The 17934-nt window shown below is 41.2% G+C and overlaps 2 protein-coding genes across 9 annotated transcripts in view; one reads left to right on the top strand and one right to left on the bottom strand.

Annotated features, from left to right (window-relative positions):
* CHLSN (cholesin) overlaps nucleotides 1-17934 on the top strand; it is a 149121-nt gene that overhangs the window by 67668 nt on the left and 63519 nt on the right. The gene's annotated exons all lie outside the window — the stretch shown is intronic.
* The window catches only part of GPR146 (G protein-coupled receptor 146), a 55833-nt gene that overhangs the window by 20475 nt on the left and 17424 nt on the right, over nucleotides 1-17934 (bottom strand). For all 3 annotated transcript variants that reach the window (XR_014504927.1, XR_014504928.1, XM_083413726.1), the window contains one exon: nucleotides 5116-5239. The gene's annotated coding sequence lies outside the window, so the exon portion shown is untranslated. The remainder of the gene's footprint in view (nucleotides 1-5115; nucleotides 5240-17934) is intronic.

The following is a 17934-nucleotide window of genomic DNA, read 5'->3' as shown; positions in this document are numbered from 1 at the left end:
CTGCATATTCCCCCCTCCCTCCTCCATATGTTAATCCTGTGTAACCCAACCTCTTCTTAATATATTCATGATGTAATCTGTGTAACCCAACCTCTTCTTAATGTATTCATGATGTAACTGGGATGTATTTTGCACTGTATTCTGGGACATGGAGGGAAGTTTCAAAAGTTCATGTCACCCTTTTCTCGCTGTTCAATCTCGCCTTGAACCTTGTTGCGCAATAAACATGGATCTTCTGCAGTTTGCTCCTCTCCGGCTGAACTCATTTTCCTCCACAGGGACCCGCGGACTTAGTCCGACGAGCTGGGTGGCAGAGCAGCCTCGCACCCAGATTTTGCCGTAACATACATTACAAAGGTAGTGGAAGATTGATGCAAAGAATGCATTTATCTTTCTTCAGATTAGAAAACTATTCAGAAAATATACTGTTACAGATCTGGAGTAACAGGTTTTTTTGGGGGGGGGGGGCGACGACCTATAACTGCTAGAGTTAGTGAATGTTAGAAATAAATAAATGGTAGCATTTAGATAATGTTTGGAGTAATGAAAGGAACATGCCAGACCAGTGAAGAATATGGGCTGAACTAGTTTTCCTGTTCAGGACATCACTGAAAAAGTGACCATGCAGCTGCTGTTTGTTCCCCTCCCATCTGTGTGTTATTTAGCAGAAGAAATACCAGAGTTAGGAGGGGGAGGTTACAGGAGGTGTGGTATCAAACAGGAAGAATATGGTTCTTTTGAAAAAAGAGGTCTGGATAAGGCGGGGGGGGGGGCGAGCAGACACAGGGGGAGGAGTTGCTTGGACCAAGGGTTCTTGGGAAGAAGGGCAAAGCCAAAACTCCAGGTAGAGACCCTGTGGGGTAGAACCAGATTGACAGGCTAGGAAAGAGACCCAGAGATGGTGTGCAGGATGTTTTGGACTCCAATGCTGCATGGCTGTGGGGAACAAGCCCTGCTTCAGATGTACTACTCTGAACTCTCTCCAAAGTAGATCCAGATGTAAATATGTGTACAATAAACCATATTTCTTAAAGACACTGCCTTGATCTCCCAAAAGAAACACGACCCCAGGTGAGCACCTGGACCCCCCTGGAATTTCGTTACCACTTGGCAGAAATTGGGGGGTGGCACAGAACTTTAGTAACAATACTGTTCTGCCCTCATAAATTTAACTTTATTGCAAAAACTTCACAGAAGCAAAACGGACAACTGCTTTAGCAAAAGAGCAGGTGACTGAGACAGCCTAGCAACCTGAAGTACAAATGGATAAGAACGAGCCAGATTGATCTCTGAAAGAGATGCTGTAAGCAACAAATAATCTGTATATTGTAGGATTTTTCTTCTTTTCTCCGAATCACCTTTCAACTTTCAGTTTCATTAATCTGTATTAAAAATAGATGTTTACGTGAAATCTGGTGAGATCTGACATGGTTCACTTGAGATGTGTGCTGACACAAATCATCATTCCAAGGCAATTCAAATCTCCCAAATTGTTGGCCACATTAGTTTCAGTGTGAGAAATGATGGTACTGTTGATTTTATTGCAGCTTGGCTGTTATTTCAGAACTGAATCTGCCTCAATGAATTTGGCACAACAGAAGCAACAGTTCATTTACTAACCCAAACTCCATTTGTTGAAACTTTGTGAGTTTAGACTTTGTGAGTGGGGAAAGAAGTCAAACTTGGCATCATGGGAACATTTTCCATAGATATTCTTTTGCCAGTTGGAAAAGATTCACAGGCGGCACAGATGGTGCTTCTCCTGGAAACCATTATGCTGTGCTACTTCCTGTCAATAAAACAAGTGAAAGTCGACCTAGTGACTTATCAGCGGTGCATTATGCTGGCTGCAGTGGAGTTTCCTGTTGAGAAACAGGCTCATATTCTGTGGCCTCAGAATGCCAGGACTGGTAATGCATAAATATTTCCAGGAAATGCATTGAAACAGGATATTTTCTCCCGTTGGTGTTCATAATAAGGATGGTTGCTTTGGTTTGCATTTCTGGTCTTGAATGTTCAGGGTAGCTACTTTGTGGCTAAAATTACTAGGAAGCGTGCTAATTCCCAATCAAACCATACTCTCTTTACTTAATCCCTAGCAGAGTTGGTAGCCTTAAGTGTTCTTACTTTATTAAAGTGTGTAACTGGAAGTTACCGTAGTTTCATTGATTTTACTGAACATTTCTTCCTATTATATTTACTAGGCTACACCTTTAGTAACTTTTGACAGTGAATTAGAGTGCAATTTTCCTAGCAACTATTTTTTGTTCTTCATTATTTCTAATGATGCAGACAATAGCAACATAATTAGGAAGTAACGTTGTCGCCTTTGGTCGGGCAAAACAAAAGGTCAGGCAAAATATGGGACATGTTGGGGCAGGGAATTTGGGGGTTACAAATTACCTGGTGCAGAAATGACTTCAAAGCAATCTATTACAATGGCACACAGGGGTTACAGTGGTTTATTCAATTAAACGAAAAAAAAACCTTTCACTCTCCGTCCCACCCACCTCTGCCCATGCAAAAACACTCATACCCAATCCCTCTGCTCTCCACCGAATGGACAGACCAGGCCCATGTAACCCCTCTTCACTCTCTGACACTGTGTCTCTGAATCTCCATCTCTGATGCACCTGCCTCTGCCCCTGCAAAAACCCTTTCCCCCCATTCTCCATCAGGACTGTGCAAACCCCTCTCTCGCTCTCTGAGTCTGACCCATCCTATCCCCTCTGTCCACGCAAAAAACTTTCTCTCCCACACTGGACCAGGGCCCTGCAACCCGTCCACACAAAACCTGAGACTCCACCACAGCAGGCCTGTGCACAGCAAACCCCATCTCTCATGTTCCATGACCCATCTCTACCCATGCAAAAACTGGCCCCACCCTCTGCCCATGTCCTGCGACAACTCTCTCACTCTTGGCTCTCCTCCTCCTGGACCCATCCTCTGCTCGCACAAACTCCTGCTCAGGCTCTCACTCCTCTCCTCTCACTGGACCCATCCTCTGTCCAAGCAGTTTTGAGGAGGAGGAGGAGGAGGAGCTGGAATGCATGAAAAAGGTGTCCCGTTTGATTGTCCAGAAAAAGGACAAACCACATTTTTCTAGGGATGGGTTGCAACCTTACTGGGAAGCTGATTGAAATGTTTCTAAATGTTAGATCCTTGAAGCAGGGACAGTTGGTGAAGTTAATCATCCAGTATTAACCATTTTCTTTTTCAACAAGTCTCTTGTTAATGTTATTCATGTATTTATTATTATTACTTGAAATTTCTTGTGCATCTTCTTTTCTACTGTCGGTTTAACTGAAGTCCTTCGTAATTTATGCCCACATGTTATTTCACTAGTTGCATAGATGTTCTTTGTCCATGAGCACTATTATCATTATTATTATACCCCACCTTTTCCCCTGATGTGGAATATTCCCCTGATGGGAATATCTTTTCATTAAAGCATAAGCTTAGTATTTTTATATATAATTTTTACGTAATGGGGGGAATATCTATGCGGCTTCTGGGCAGTGTGCAGAAACTTAGATATTTAAGTATTGCTTTCCATTCACCAGAGATTAAATAGTACTCAGTGGGTTAACTCCCAAAATCCAGTCGCTTTCAAGCTTTGAATTAATATAATAAAGAAATTTGTTATAGCTGTTAGTCCTCACAGGATGGTTGTGGTGTAATTAGGATGTATACTATGATAGATATATAAATCAGATTGATATCGATGCTTAAGCTGTCAGACTTACACAAACCTATATTCCTCCATTGAGAGGTATGTGGAATTTTACCTGCTAAAGAGGTATGGTATTGTTGGTCTGCAGTAGTTGCTAAGTTCCAAATTTTCCTTTACAAAAGGGCTTCATTTGTAAACTAGTTTTGCAGGAGTGCATGGCTCCTGTCAGGCACATTTTTATTTTAGAAAAGAGCTGTTTGTTTCAGACACAATTGATTTTCTGCTACCGATCATTATTTGAACCAACAATCCTATAATGTTTACCAGTAAGACTATTCATATCTGCATTTAAACATACACAAATATTTCAGTTCATTTTTGACTCCTGAAGTCAGTTAGATAATATTTCTGTATATTTCAATTGGAAACTAAGAAGCAGGTATTCAGAACATTTTTTTACTTTTGTCTCTTTTTTTAGGATTTATATAGAGTATCTAAGGTTCTGTTATTAATTGCTTAGCTCAGACCACTTCTGGGGGGAGTCTGCTGTACCAAAAATCACAAAGATGGCTTTGTAGCACCTTAAAGGGAAAAAAATTGATTATGGTACAATGTTTTGTGGACTAGAGTCATAGAATCATAGAACTGTAGAGTAGGACTAGATGAGGGTCATCTAGTCCAGCCCCCTGCAATGCAGGATTAATTTATTAGTTGACTTAAAAATTAATCTTTAAGGTGCTACAAGATTTAGCTGTTTCAGCCAATACTTCTTTTGAGTCTTGCTTAATATTACAGTAGACATGCAGATACCAGACTTAAATGAATACTTCATATCTGTGTCATATATTCATTCATATATATTGCAAAACAGGATTAAAAGTTCTTTTGAATCTATGTTAGCATTAAAATACCAAGCCAAGTCTGTTACAATCTAATGAAGTTTCATCTTTTACTAACCATCTCTTCTAATGACTTAATAAAAATGCAGCTGGATTGCTGACTCTAACTTATTGCAACATAAAATGTAAAATCACAGCTTTGTAATATTTTGTGTACCATTATACTTCTTCCTTAAATCTGTTGGTATAACCTTGTATTTTATGAATGACAAAATAGAAAGTATTAAAGTTACTGATCCATTTAAATGTATACAATACATATTTCTAGAAAAGTTGCAGTAAAGGAAGTTGATAAGGTTAGATGAAGTTTAATTAGATATAACATCCATAGTATTGAAACAAAGATATCTACATACACAATTTCCTAACAGATTACCTTTTTAAAAAAATTATGAATCGTCTCACAGGTGCTTACTGCCTTCTGATGCAGAAGTTCTATGCTTTTGCTCATTAACCGTTTGCCTGTATTATAGCAAAAACAACACCCTTTAATTCCCTTTGTTTTAAAAAGCAAGCTACAAAGCAACGCAGCTGAGCACTCACCTGGTATGCACTACCTTGCCTCAGAGTGAAGTATGTAGGCTTCTTGACAGCAGGCAGAAACATTTTGCTCCTCAAATTGGAACTTTCTCAGAGTAAGTTCAGCAAAAGCTCCAGTGTCTCATTTCTGTAAAGGGTAAACAATAGCTGAGCTTAGGAGAAGAACGCTGACTCCACCACATCACTGTTGTTAGTGGCACTGAACTCCATGTATTCACGTGACCTCCCCCAACACATACATACACAGCATAATCCTTTAAGCTTCAGCTGTACTCTCCGATTGGCAGAGAGGTCTGTTACAAAATCAAGCCCTCCACAGTGATATCTCTAAGTGATTAAGTCAGGAGGGTGAAGGGGCATTAATCATGAGGTCTGATTACTGCCCTGAGGCTGATTTGCCTCTGCAGCAGTGTAGAGAGAGTCCTGAACGCTCTCTGTATTTTTTTGAAAAGGCATCACATTTAAAAGGCATTTTTCTAGTTAGAGAACTGTTAAACCTCTAAGACAGTTTCATAAAAAAAACCATTATCAAGTGCACACAGGCCACGGGACCACAATAGGGAATAAGCATTGAAGCTGTCTTAACTGAGTAGTCTTGTTAAAAAAAAGGAATACTGAGGCATGTACATTTCCTTTGCAGATTATTCCAGGAAGGTTCTTTTTTTTTTTTTAAGTCAAACATAGCAGCATTACCTTATTAATAGAAACATAGCCTTAGGAAGAACAGTATTCTAAAAAGGAACTTACAATTTTACAGTGTAACTAGGATTTCAAAGTACAATGCAGTACAACAGCAGGATTATTTAAACCAAGACTATACTACTGTATATTATTTCTGCTTATTAAAATTGCCTTTTTGTGGGTTTTAATTTTACTGTAGGCTGCCTAGAAGCTCAGTTAAGCCTCTGGAGGTTTCTTGTTTGGCCCTCAATAACCACCACTGCTGTCAGAAATATGCTGCCTCTTCTTATGCACCTTCAGGGGTTCCCCCCACCCCATTGCCAGAACTCACTGGAACTCAGTTCCGGCATCTCTCAGGGCGATGCCATTGCCATTAAAGAGTATGAGGGAGGTGTTCATGGTGAGTTCTGGCACCTCCTTTTCTAGAAAAATAGCACTGTGCACATCACTTGCCATTGCCATACCTTGAATGTTGGACAAAGCATCCTCAGTAGATCCACTTCATGTATTGTATATGAGGAGTGGAAACAGAATTTTCCCTCTGACCTCAGGTGCTCCATGCAAAATGAAAATGACTGTGCTGTTGCAATGGCTGGCATTTGGCAGGTCTTGGTGCCTTAGAAAATACCAACCCTTGGCACTGTCTGGAGACAGGCATGTGGGTTCAGACATATACATTGCAACAGGCCCTGTCAGTGGCTTCTTCCTCAAAAGCTCTGATGCACAGGCTCTTTTACTGCCTTTTATCCTGCCTGAACACCAGCAGAAGACTGGCTCCCTTTTGCCTGCATCTTGGCTCAAATAGGGAAGCAATAAATTGAAGTGTATAAGGAGTGGGCATTGTCAGAAGCTGTGTTGTTGTTCATGCTGGGAAGAGGGTGTTAAAAAAGCCAGTGTCCTTGATCCTTGAGTCTTTGCTGCATTGAAAATATGGTCCCAGTTTAAAAATTAGTTGCCAACCAGGGCTTTAGAATAAACTCATTCCTTTTTTATTGGATTCCATATTCCCAGACTCAAGCTTTTCCAGACAGATTTTAAAATGGAGCAGCATTGCATGCAGAAGGTCCCACATTTAATTCCCAGCATACACAGTTTTTAGAAGAAGGATTTCTGAAAGATAGACTTTCCGGCCCTGCTATGTGACACCCTGGAGAACCATTGTCAGTCAGAGTAGATGGTACAGAGTAGATGAACTAATGGTTTATATGCTCTTCACATGTTGGTTTTTCAGTTGTTTAAAATGGGAATTAAGTTGAACCTCTAACATATTTTTGTGTGCAGCTTATTCTACCATTCTGACAGTTTTACTTACTCTTAAGCCACGTCTTCACAATATGAAAATTACCAAAATGTGCTGGGATGTGTTCAAAGGGGGGAGACCAAGATGATAAAGGGTCTGGAAATCAATGGTTGAGGGAGCTGGGTATGTACTAGTCTTCAGTTATCTGAAGAGCTGTCACATGGAAGATGGAGCAAGCTTGTTTTCTGCTCCTCCAGTGGATAGGACCAGAATCAATTAATTCAAATTTGAATTAAAAAAGGAGAGAGATTTTGTCTAAACATTAGAATGAATTTTCTGACTATGGGAATTGTCAACATTGGAAGGCTCCTTCATTTGAGGTTTTTAAACAGAGGTTGGATGGCCTTCTGTCTGGGATTCTTTAGCTGTCATTTCTGCATCGCAGGGATTTGGACTAGATGACATTAGCCAATGTAGTAACATTGGCTTCCTGTTCTTTGGCATTATTTGATTTGTGTTGGGAGAGTTTAGGTGTTGGTGTCAATTTTGTATCATTAACAATGATTTGTGAACAATCAGTTGTGTAATATAACATCCTCTGGGTTTTTTTAATTGATGCAAACATTAATTACACCATATAGACTTTTAGGAATTGTAGTAATTTATATATGGAGAGAGAGCGTGTGTGTGTGTGTGTGCGCGCGCGCGAGCTACTTCAGTATTACAGGTGGGGTTTAAAAATTGCCCAACTATGTTGTTGCTCCATGTTTTGAAAGAGGCATATTGATATGAAGGATGCCATCGTTTGTGGTATTCTGCACAATGTAGATGAGGTGGCAGTAACGAGGGGTGGGAACAGGAGTCATACTCCCTTGACAACTATTGGATTTGAAACTACTGCTTCTTCTCCTAACAACAAACTAGATGATGTTTGTTGACTTTTTTGTTTTTGTTTTAACAGTTCCATCATTTGTTTTAATAGTCCCATAGTTACCTCACCTCTTGAAGCAGTCACTTTCTAAAAGTATAAGTGAGGCTGTGCAACAAAATATTGCTGTGGTGAGGATGCGTTTCTGTTTTCTGGCTTCTCCACAACTGGAAGGATGGCTGGGACCCTTGAAGGTGTCCAGAGTGGAAAAACTGTCCCAACTAAGGAACCCTTGAAGACCAAGGTCATGTTGGCTGTCAGTAGAGTCTTTGGCCATGTAATGAGCTCTGGCTGAGACTCAGGTCATGGCTTTGTTTGACTTTGATTCTGAACTCCTTCTTTCCATCCTCTTGTTTTCTCAATTTGGGAGGTGGGGTGGTATTCCCTCCCTTTTTTGTACTGCAAAGCTCAGCATTCACCTGAGCCTGCTGATAATTTTCTTTTGTGAGTAGGTGGTGCTGTTTTGGCTACATAAGGATCGGTGCTAACCCCAAGATTGCATATGTGCTGGGAAAAAAGTAATAACTAGAGTCTTGTGGCTACCTAGAAGATAAGCAGATTTAGTGTCAAGCTTTTATGAGAAGCATGAAGTGTATCCTCAGTTGGCAAATATATATCCACATATGTGCATAAAGGGGGCAGGAAGTCAACAATAAATCCCCAAAGCCAGGAAATGTATTGGATAGTGGTGGGTCTGTAACATTTATGTACAGCTCAAATCCCTGCAAGAACACATTCACAACACTTTGCTAATACTGTCTTCTCCAAAGGTTCACAGAGGGCATTCCTAATCCTCAGGATGATGCCCCCTTCTGGAGCATGTAAGCAGAACCATTCACATTTACTTCACCAAGGGGTAGGGTGACTTTGACTCATAAACTGACTCTACCTAGTTAGCCATAATGTTGGACCATATTGGTGATTCTAGGAGCCAAACTCTGTAGCTCCAAGCCCTTTGAACAAGTGGTCACATTTTTCCTATTTTGCTCACATCTAGATGTTTTTTTTAGTGGCCATAACACCAGCCCACAAAGACTCGGGGCTGAGAGTGTTGTTGGTGGACCCAAAACCATGTGTCTTCCGCATGAAAGAGATAGGCCTGCAGCCATATTTTGCCTGCAGCCATAGATTCTAGATTTCTCTGCTGTCCTTTTGCACCAAGCCTGTTCAACAGTGGAACAGACTCCCACAAGAGGTGGTGGACTCTCCTTCCTTAAGGGTTTCTAAGCAGAGGTTGGATGGCCATCTGTCATGGATGCTTTAGCTGAGATTCCTGCATTGCAGGGGTTGGACTAGATCACCCTTGGTCCCCTCCACCTCTAGGAGTCTATGATTCTGTGATCCCAGGGAATAGAGCTGGCACAAGCTAGAAGTATGTGGTGCACTGTCGGTGTGGGTGTGCACTGCGCTTCTGTTTAGATTGCATGAAGAGTACAAAGGTCAGAGGCTAGAGAAAGTAAAATTTCCAAATCCATATGGATTAAAGAACACATACTCTTAGCCTATAAAGTGTTAGTGAAAGACCTACTAATGGGGTTATTGCTGCCTACTTTTTCTTGCAGGCAGCAGCTTCAGCGGCCTTTGAGGGTGATATCCCTATTCTCAGTAAGTCAGTGTCTTATACTTAGTAGCCAATGGCCATTATAATATAAATCATTAAAACAAATAACCGGAAGAGAAAGTTAAAACATACTGTTGTGAGGCTTTTTGGTGTGTGTGTGTCAGACCCCTCTAATCCCTTGATCCAGCAAGTGTTAAAAGCTAATCAAGCCTTCTAATTCCTGAAATAGGCAAGGTAACTTCCTGGTGAGGCAATGAGGAATTAAGGGACTTGGTGCAAGATGGCAAATGGGTGGAGGGCCCTCCCCCTACAGAAAAAGCCAGAATGGAGAACAGAGTTTGGCAGTGATGTGACCTAGAAGAAAAGCAACAAGCTGGGGAGAGAGTCAGCGCAATCTTTGAAAGCAAGGTTTGATTTCTGTTTGAATCCAAGGCTTCGGCTGTGGGATAAACAAGACCCTTTGGGGGGTGTTATTGCTGTGAACACCTCCATCACAGGCTCAAGTTGCATAAGTGTGTAAATAGACCATATACAATGGTACCTCGGTTTTTGAATGTAATCCGTTCTGTAAGACTGTTTGACTTCCAAAACATTCAAAAACCAAGAACTGAAAGCGGAAGCCTCAATATAATAGGGAAACTCAAAACGGAAGCTGTGAGGCACATTTGGCTTCCAAAAATTGTTCGAAAACCAAAGCAGGTACTTCTGGGTTTTCGACGTTCGAAAGCCAAAACATGCGTCAACAGAGAGGTCAACAACTGAGGTTCCACTGTATCCTAAAGACACCACAGTCTCCACTAGGCCTTGTTCCAAAAGGAAGCACAAACCCTGGGTATGTGTCTAGAACCCCTGGAGTCTCACACCACTCAGAGACGGGTGGCATGCAACAATACATTTTCAGAATTGCAAATTATTAAAGCTTATAATCACAAGGTTCCTCAAATCATTTAGATGAAAAAAGAACTCCTCTTTGGAAGAAAAGTTTGGATTTGATATCCCACTTTATCACTACCCGAAGGAGTCTCAAAGCGGCTAACATTCTCCTTTCCCTTCCTCCCCCACAACAAACACTCTGTGAGGTGAGTGAGGCTGAGAGACTTCAGAGAAGTGTGACCGGCCCAAGGTCACCCAGCAGCTATATGTGGAGGAGCGGAGATGCGAACCTGGTTCCCCAGATTACGAGTCTACCGCTCTAACCACTACACCACACTGGCTCTCTGGAGCTTACTGTATACTGTTTTAGGTCAAAAACATATCCTGTGGTTTTCCTTGCTGCTAGCACATATAAAGGGGCCTTATAGGTAACAAACCTGTCTGCATCAACCAGTAACTATCTAATTTTGAAATAATCTGATTAACCTTCTAGAAAATTCTGTAGTGAATAGAAAAATACATCCCTAGGTGAATTATACAAAAGGCTATACAGGATATGCTGTGCAGTGTTTTTGTTCTGGCCTGATTTACACACACAAAGATGGTCATTGGTTGGCCTATTAAAGAATTTACCAGTCCAATATTCTGTGGGCATAAGTTGAAATGAAGCTGAGTAAACATGTCTAATGGGTGTGAAAATTAATTCCCTTAGATAAGCAGCCTTTTGTGGTTTGTTTGAATTTTCATATACAAACCGCTGTACAAATCTAATAATCTAATCTAATCAAATCATGAATCTTAACATAAGAAATATTATATAAGATATTACAGCTGAAACAGTTACAGCATTGTTTATAGGTTTCTCTGTTCTGGAGATCTAAAAACTACAGCTTTGCTAGATATTGATTTGGCCTTACTGAGAGTTTGTTTCCCGGTATAGAATCATGGATGGATGGATTTATTTATTTATTTATTTATTTTGTATATCACCAGTCATCCATAGATCTCATTGTGGTTCACAACATAAAAATACAAGAACAAAACACATAATAAAAACAAAAACAAAAACAAAAACAAACCAATAAGAAAGCAAGAACTTTCCGCCCCTATTAACAGGGTTGCCTCCACCTAGGAGATCTTTGGTGCCTTTGAGAAAGGGCATGTTATACACAGTTCTCAAATACAGGACCATAGGATTGTAGAGTTGGTAGAGATCATCTAGTCCAACTCCCTGCAATGTCTGCTCTGCTTTGTTTGTGTGCATTAAGAGAAAACTTTTAGATTACTTCAGTTTTAAGTAATACACTAGGTTTCAGCTTAGATATGTATATTGTTGCATCTTTGGCATCTGTTCACATGTTTACTAAACATTACTAGTAGAGTTTCTTGCTCTGCAGATGGAACACTTGGCCACTGAGTTCTGCAGCAGTTGTTGGGACAGTATGACTGGTCCCCAGGAAGCCTAGGAGTATTACTGCTCTGTGAAATCAGAATTATTTATGCACTCCAGGAGCCTCTGAAGAAAATGGAAATGTTTTTGCCATGAATTTCTGTTCTCTGAGTCTCCCAGACGACATTCCACCCACCCTTCTTTCTGGGGCCGGCATATAACTTTCCACTAAGAATTGAAAGTATGGATTCTGCAAGTGCCATACACGTGAGAGGGGCCTCTACGGACTTCTGGGTTCAATTCCTTTCTCACTCCTCTTTTCATACATTATATTCATCATTAATAGTTATGTATATGGGATTTGCTTTGAGGTAACTCACATACCAGTCATGTGTTTTGATTCCGCGACCCCCTTCCAGTTTGGGGTTAAGAGGTTGCTTGCTCTTCCAGTCTAGACTAGAAGTCAGGGGAGCAATGGGAAATGATCCTGCCTAGGTGCTCCAGAGGGCGATGCCATACTGATATGGACAACCACAGTTACCCCATGTCATGGTCTTTTGGCCCCACTAGTTACAGTTTCTTTCCTCTGTACCTGTTTCTTTCCTCTGTACCTGTCTGCTAGGCTTTAAATTACCAGTGTATTTACTAGTCTTTAAGCTGTTATAAAACTCTGTTTTGTTTGTGCTTATCTAAGTGAGCCCTCACATTTCTTTACCTACATAGCTTTCAAATGCAGCTCAAGGCAATTTTTTTTATCTCCTATGCCTTTTCAGCTACACCATAAACTGCATTGGTCTTGCAAAAGTTTATCTTTGCTATTTTTTATGAGCCAAGAGCATGCAAAAGTGGTAGCATTTGCTTCTCTGATTTTTACAGTGGAGCATTGCCATTTCCCTTGATATAGCACAGATAATGCTCCCAGATATGTAAAATTTCCTGTTGATGTGGCTTTTACACATACTATTCAATAGTATAAGTGTAATGTAAATTCAGTTACATCTGAGCAAATGTCTGCAGGAATACATTCCATACTAGAATTTTACAAAACCACAACGGCACAAATCAGCTGAGCTGAAAGCTATCCGAGCAGCTTGGATGATCTTATAAATGGCTCTTGTAATGGTTTAAAATTCATTAGTGGCCTGTATTATAACATAGTGCATGTGCACAATTTGAGTCCATTTCAGTAGCGACTGCAAGTGCATATCAAAAGAAAAACACATCATTCTGCCTGGAGTTTAGATATGAGTATTGCTCAGCAATTGAGCAATGCCATGTTTCTTCACAGGTCTTAAAACCTAGGATTTTCCTTTCCTTAACCTTTTTTTATAGTCTTAAGAATGTAAAGCAATCTCTGGTTTTATTAGAGTAAAGGCTGATAAGATACTTTTATCTTTTTTGGTACATTCCATTGACTTGGAAGTGTGCTAAATAGTTGGAGATCTGAGTGCCTCTATCTCTTGTACTTAAGGACATATTTGCATTTCTAATCTTGAGTAGCAGACCTATGAAAGTTCACTTATAGGTCAGTGGTTCTATGGCAGATGTGTTCAGAGGCAGCGGTGGCTGCTCAGTGTGCAGCTGCACTTCTGCATTCCTTGTGCAATTCTGTGCTGCTTTATATAGAGGGTCACTTGCCTAGCTGCACCTTTATCTCTTGCTACTACAATGCACTTTTATATGGGGCTGCCCTTAAAAACAGTCTGAAAACAACAGCTGTTGCGTGATGCCATAGCTTCTTGCCCAGTGACAGCATTTGCATTTATGAATGAGAGAGGAATTCACTTCAGTTCACATTTAAAGGAGAATATGTGTAATTCACACTTTCTAAAATGCTATGCAGAAGGGACGCGGGTGGTGCTGTGGGTAAAAGGCTCAGCGCCTAGGGCTTGCCGATCGAAAGGTTGGCGGTTCGAATCCCCGCGGCGGGGTGCGCTCCCGTTGTTCGGTCCCAGCGCCTGCCAACCTAGCAGTTCGAAAGCACTCCCGGGTGCAAGTAGATAAATAGGGACCGCTTACTAGCGGGAAGGTAAACGGCGTTTCCGTGTGCGGCTCTGGCTCGCCAGAGCAGCGATGTCACGCTGGCCCGGAAGTGTCTTCGGACAGCGCTGGCCCCCGGCCTCTTTGAGTGAGATGGGCGCACAACCCTAGAGTCTGTCAAGACTGGCTCGTACGGGCAGGGGTACCTTTACCTTTACTTTAAAATGCTATGCAAACCAAAACGCAGCACTCCTTTGAAAGTCACACTTCTCTGAATTTTGCAATACAGTTCTCCACACAGATAAGTAAAAAAAATGCACACACTAAGGTAGACTGTACATAAAAATGCATATGTTGGTGAAAGTAACATAGAAAAATTGCATTATATTACTGAAATTTGCTTTGCAGAATTTTGTATATTTGTCAAAATTGCATACAAAAAGTGTATATTAGGAGAATTTGCACTACAGTGCCAATGAATTTTCATGATAACTTTTTAAAAAACAACGACACAAGCATATGGAGAACTGAAGATTTGAAATACTAGAAACTGTGACACCAAAATTGAAAGAGTCACCCATCCCTGTTTGCCTGCCATGGTAAGCCATGGTGAATAGAGTTAGCTCCCTTTTTACTCCTCCCCAGTGTGGGTGGGAGCAGCAAACCACAACCCCTGACTCAGCATTATGTCAGAACCAGGGGTGATGGTTTGCTTTGCAAAACACAATATAAAGCCAAGCAAAGTTTGTTTTTGGCTTACCAGCCATGGTTTGAGCAAAACAAACCATGACAATTCAGACATAAGCTAACCCAGGAATCACAATTGATTTATTCTACTTTGTTTTTCACTTAGTACAAGGAGGATCAATCTCCCCATGCCAAGGTAAACAGTTAACTGTGGTTTGCCATAATGTGCAGACTGGGCCAGTGAATTTCCAGACTTAAGCCAAGGTGATATTTTATGACCTTTAAAGCCTTTAATAGCTTGGAACCCATGTATCTCAGGGGCTGGGCTGCCTTGCATATCTCAGAAACACATCTACTTTCTCCTCTTCCCCTATGTGTCATCAGTAAGAGCTCTGCTCCAGATACAGTCTTTGGGAGAGCGTAACACCAGTGCTGGAAAGGAAAGGGCTTTTCTGGTAGTCTCAAGGCTTGGGCAGAGTTGTCTGAAATAAGTCTATTGCTATGGTTACCCATCAACCTTTTGTTTTAAAAAGGGGCAAATGCATGGTCTTTTGTTTGTAGACACCTTGGAGACTGAGAAAAGAGTAGTAGGTGGGATCTGTTCTGTTTTGACTGCTTTTTAATGTCCTAGTAAGTGGTTTTTGTACATTCTTTTGCCTCTTGATATTTTATTGCTATTGGTTGGTTATTGTGGGCCTTGAACGGCTGCCAGTTCTCTCTTTCACCTGTGTAGGTGATGCCACTCTTGCCAGGCTTTGTATTAAGAGAAACAGAGAGCGTGCTCTCAGAATGACTGCCCCACCTGCTCTTTTTCTCTCCCTTCTGTCTTTAAAGGGGGATGGTAGTCCTTTAAATCTGAGAGAGAGACAGACAGACAAATGAGTATGAATATGTAGCTGCTGTGGCAATCTTTCTCATTAAATGTCAAGGTTTAGAGAAAGTTTAGAGAAAGTGGTTTCATGTTCCAGAACATGGGTTGTGGGAAGGAGATAAGAGGAGTTTCAGGCAACAGAACTGTGTTTGGATGATGTCCTCTGCAAAATTATTTTGTTTTGCAAGATACATGTGAGCAATGGGGAAACCTTGAAAAGTAAGTGGGAACTCTGGTATAGGGGCAGGAAGGCTTCCAACGTTTTGTATGCGAAAAACAAGCTGGCCATAAAGCTTGGACATGAAGCTTGGATTAGGTCAGAACTTTCAAAACTTTTCTTGGTGGTGTCACACTGTTTTTAGACATGCAACATTTTGTGACACAGTAATTCAGTTTTACTAGCGAACTGGGGTTTAAACTAACCTCTTTCCACCTCAGGATGTGTGTGGGGAGCATTCAAGTGATAGACCTAGACACTGCGGCCGGCACATTAATGTGTCACGGCACACAGTTTGGAAAGCTCTGGATTTGGTGGTTCACTAGACTGTGAGTGTAGTGATCCTAGAACCAGAAGTGTGCAGAGTTCAAGCAGATCTACTGTATTTTCCTCTCTAGGCAATGCTATACGCAAACCTGTCCTAATAGTTTACTTGTCAAGGTGAAATATATATAAAACCCAAAGCAGAAAACCTAAGGGAGAGGACACACCCAGCATAGTAATAGGCAGAAAATTTCTTAACCTTCTAATCTGTTTTACTGTTGCAATCCCTTGAAGCAGACAGACAGAGAGGAAACCTGTCTTGGATTTAAGAAACTGCAAGTGAAGTTCATTTTGATTGCACCATACACAGTTTCACTCAATCTTGGTATTTCCCCCCCCCCCTTTGTAATCAGCTTCTTATAAATTGTTTGCTACCAAAGGAGAATAAGTTATTTTCTTCAGTTCTTCTTGGCAACCAGTTAAAATATGTTATACCGTACTTGGTAAATTCTCCAAAGAGAAAAGGACTAGACAAAGGCAAAGACAAAGATAATTTGCACCCTGTGTGAATTTAAACACTCTGGACCGTCACTTCAGCAAAGTTATTTCAAGAGAACAGCAGATACAGAAACTCATTGTGCACTTTTATTTTATACCTTCAAGAGCTAACGTCATGTGGTATTGAGCTATGAGTCCAGAAATCCTGGTTCAAATCTCACCTCAGCTATCAATTCACTATTTGCCCTTAGGCAAGAATAGCCCTCCTTCCCTCTCTCTGACTACAGACACACCATACATTTAAAACACATTGCTTCCCCCAAAGAATGATTGGAACTATAGTTTAAGGGTGCTGGAAATTGTAGCTCTGTGGTGGGTTAACTGCAGTTCCCAGGATTCTTTGGGGGAATTCAAGCATGTTAAATGTATGGTGTGTATACAGCCTCTCGCTCTCGGCCCTTATGCATTATGGGGATATTAATACTGACCTGTTTTATAGGTCGTTTGTAAGGATTTCTGAGGAAAAATAATCTGTGAAACACTTTGAACTCAATAAACACTATATGAACTTACAGTATTTTGCAAGACCCCTCTTGCTTAGTTGTTTTCTACATTTTTTCCCCTCTACTAGGTAAAACTAAGCTGAAGTCGCAATAATAAAAAGGAGGCGCTAACATTTTAAAAACAACATTGCACATGATAAATTTTATCAAAACAACTCTTCGGTTATCTTTTCAAAACATAAATGAGCATACACCAAAACGAAGTTTACATGTCAGTTTCTGCAGTTTACCTAATGTCTCATATCTGTGCAGCTGCTGAGAAAGTAACTTCTGTTAAAATGCAGCATGTTCTGTATTTTTAATCATGGTTGCCAGATAGGCTAGTCCAGTGGTTCACTTTTTTGGGGGGGGGGGCAGTAGTGGGACCCTTCACTTTAAGGAAAACTTTGGTGGAATCTTTTTAAGGGGAATAAGTTCACTTTTGGCAGAGCAGCTTTGAAAAACTTTGCTGTCTCCTGATGTCCTCTGATGGCAGAAGCTTTTGTTTTGTTTGCTGTGCTTAAGACTGCCTCTTATTAGAGAGAGTTCTTACCTCTTTCAGAGTTAGAGAAGCTGCATATTTAACCCTTGCTACCAAGTGGCAGTTCAGTGGAAGGTGCTAAGTGGAGACGCGGGTGGCGCTGTGGGTTAAACCACAGAGCCTAGGACTTGCCAATCAGAAGGTTGGCAGTTCGAATCCCCGCAATGGGGTGAGCTCCTGTTGCTCGGTCCCTGCTCCTGCCAGTACTAGTAGTTTGAATGCACGTCAAAGTGCAAGTAGATAAATAGGTACCGCTCCTGCGGGAAGGTAAACGGTGTTTCCGCGCGCTGCTCTAGTTTGCCAGAAGCAGCTTAGTCATGCTGGCTACATGACCCGGAAGCTGTATGCTGGCTCCCTGGCCAATAAAGCAAGATGAGCGCCACAACCCCAGAGTCGGCCACAACTGGGGTCCCTTTACCTTTACCAAGTGGCAGTTCAGTGGAAGGTACCAAGTGGAGACCAGGAATGACAGTTGTTTGGACATCACATTTAACCAGTAGCAGAGCAGCACTGGGAGGGCTGTGTTGCTCCCCCCTGGTTTTCCAATTC

This window comes from Podarcis tiliguerta (assembly GCF_965153285.1).
Source record: "Podarcis tiliguerta genome assembly, chromosome: 14".
NCBI lineage: Eukaryota > Metazoa > Chordata > Lepidosauria > Squamata > Lacertidae > Podarcis > Podarcis tiliguerta.
Note: the sequence above shows the minus strand (reverse complement) of the source record. Positions and strands in the feature narration are given on the sequence as shown.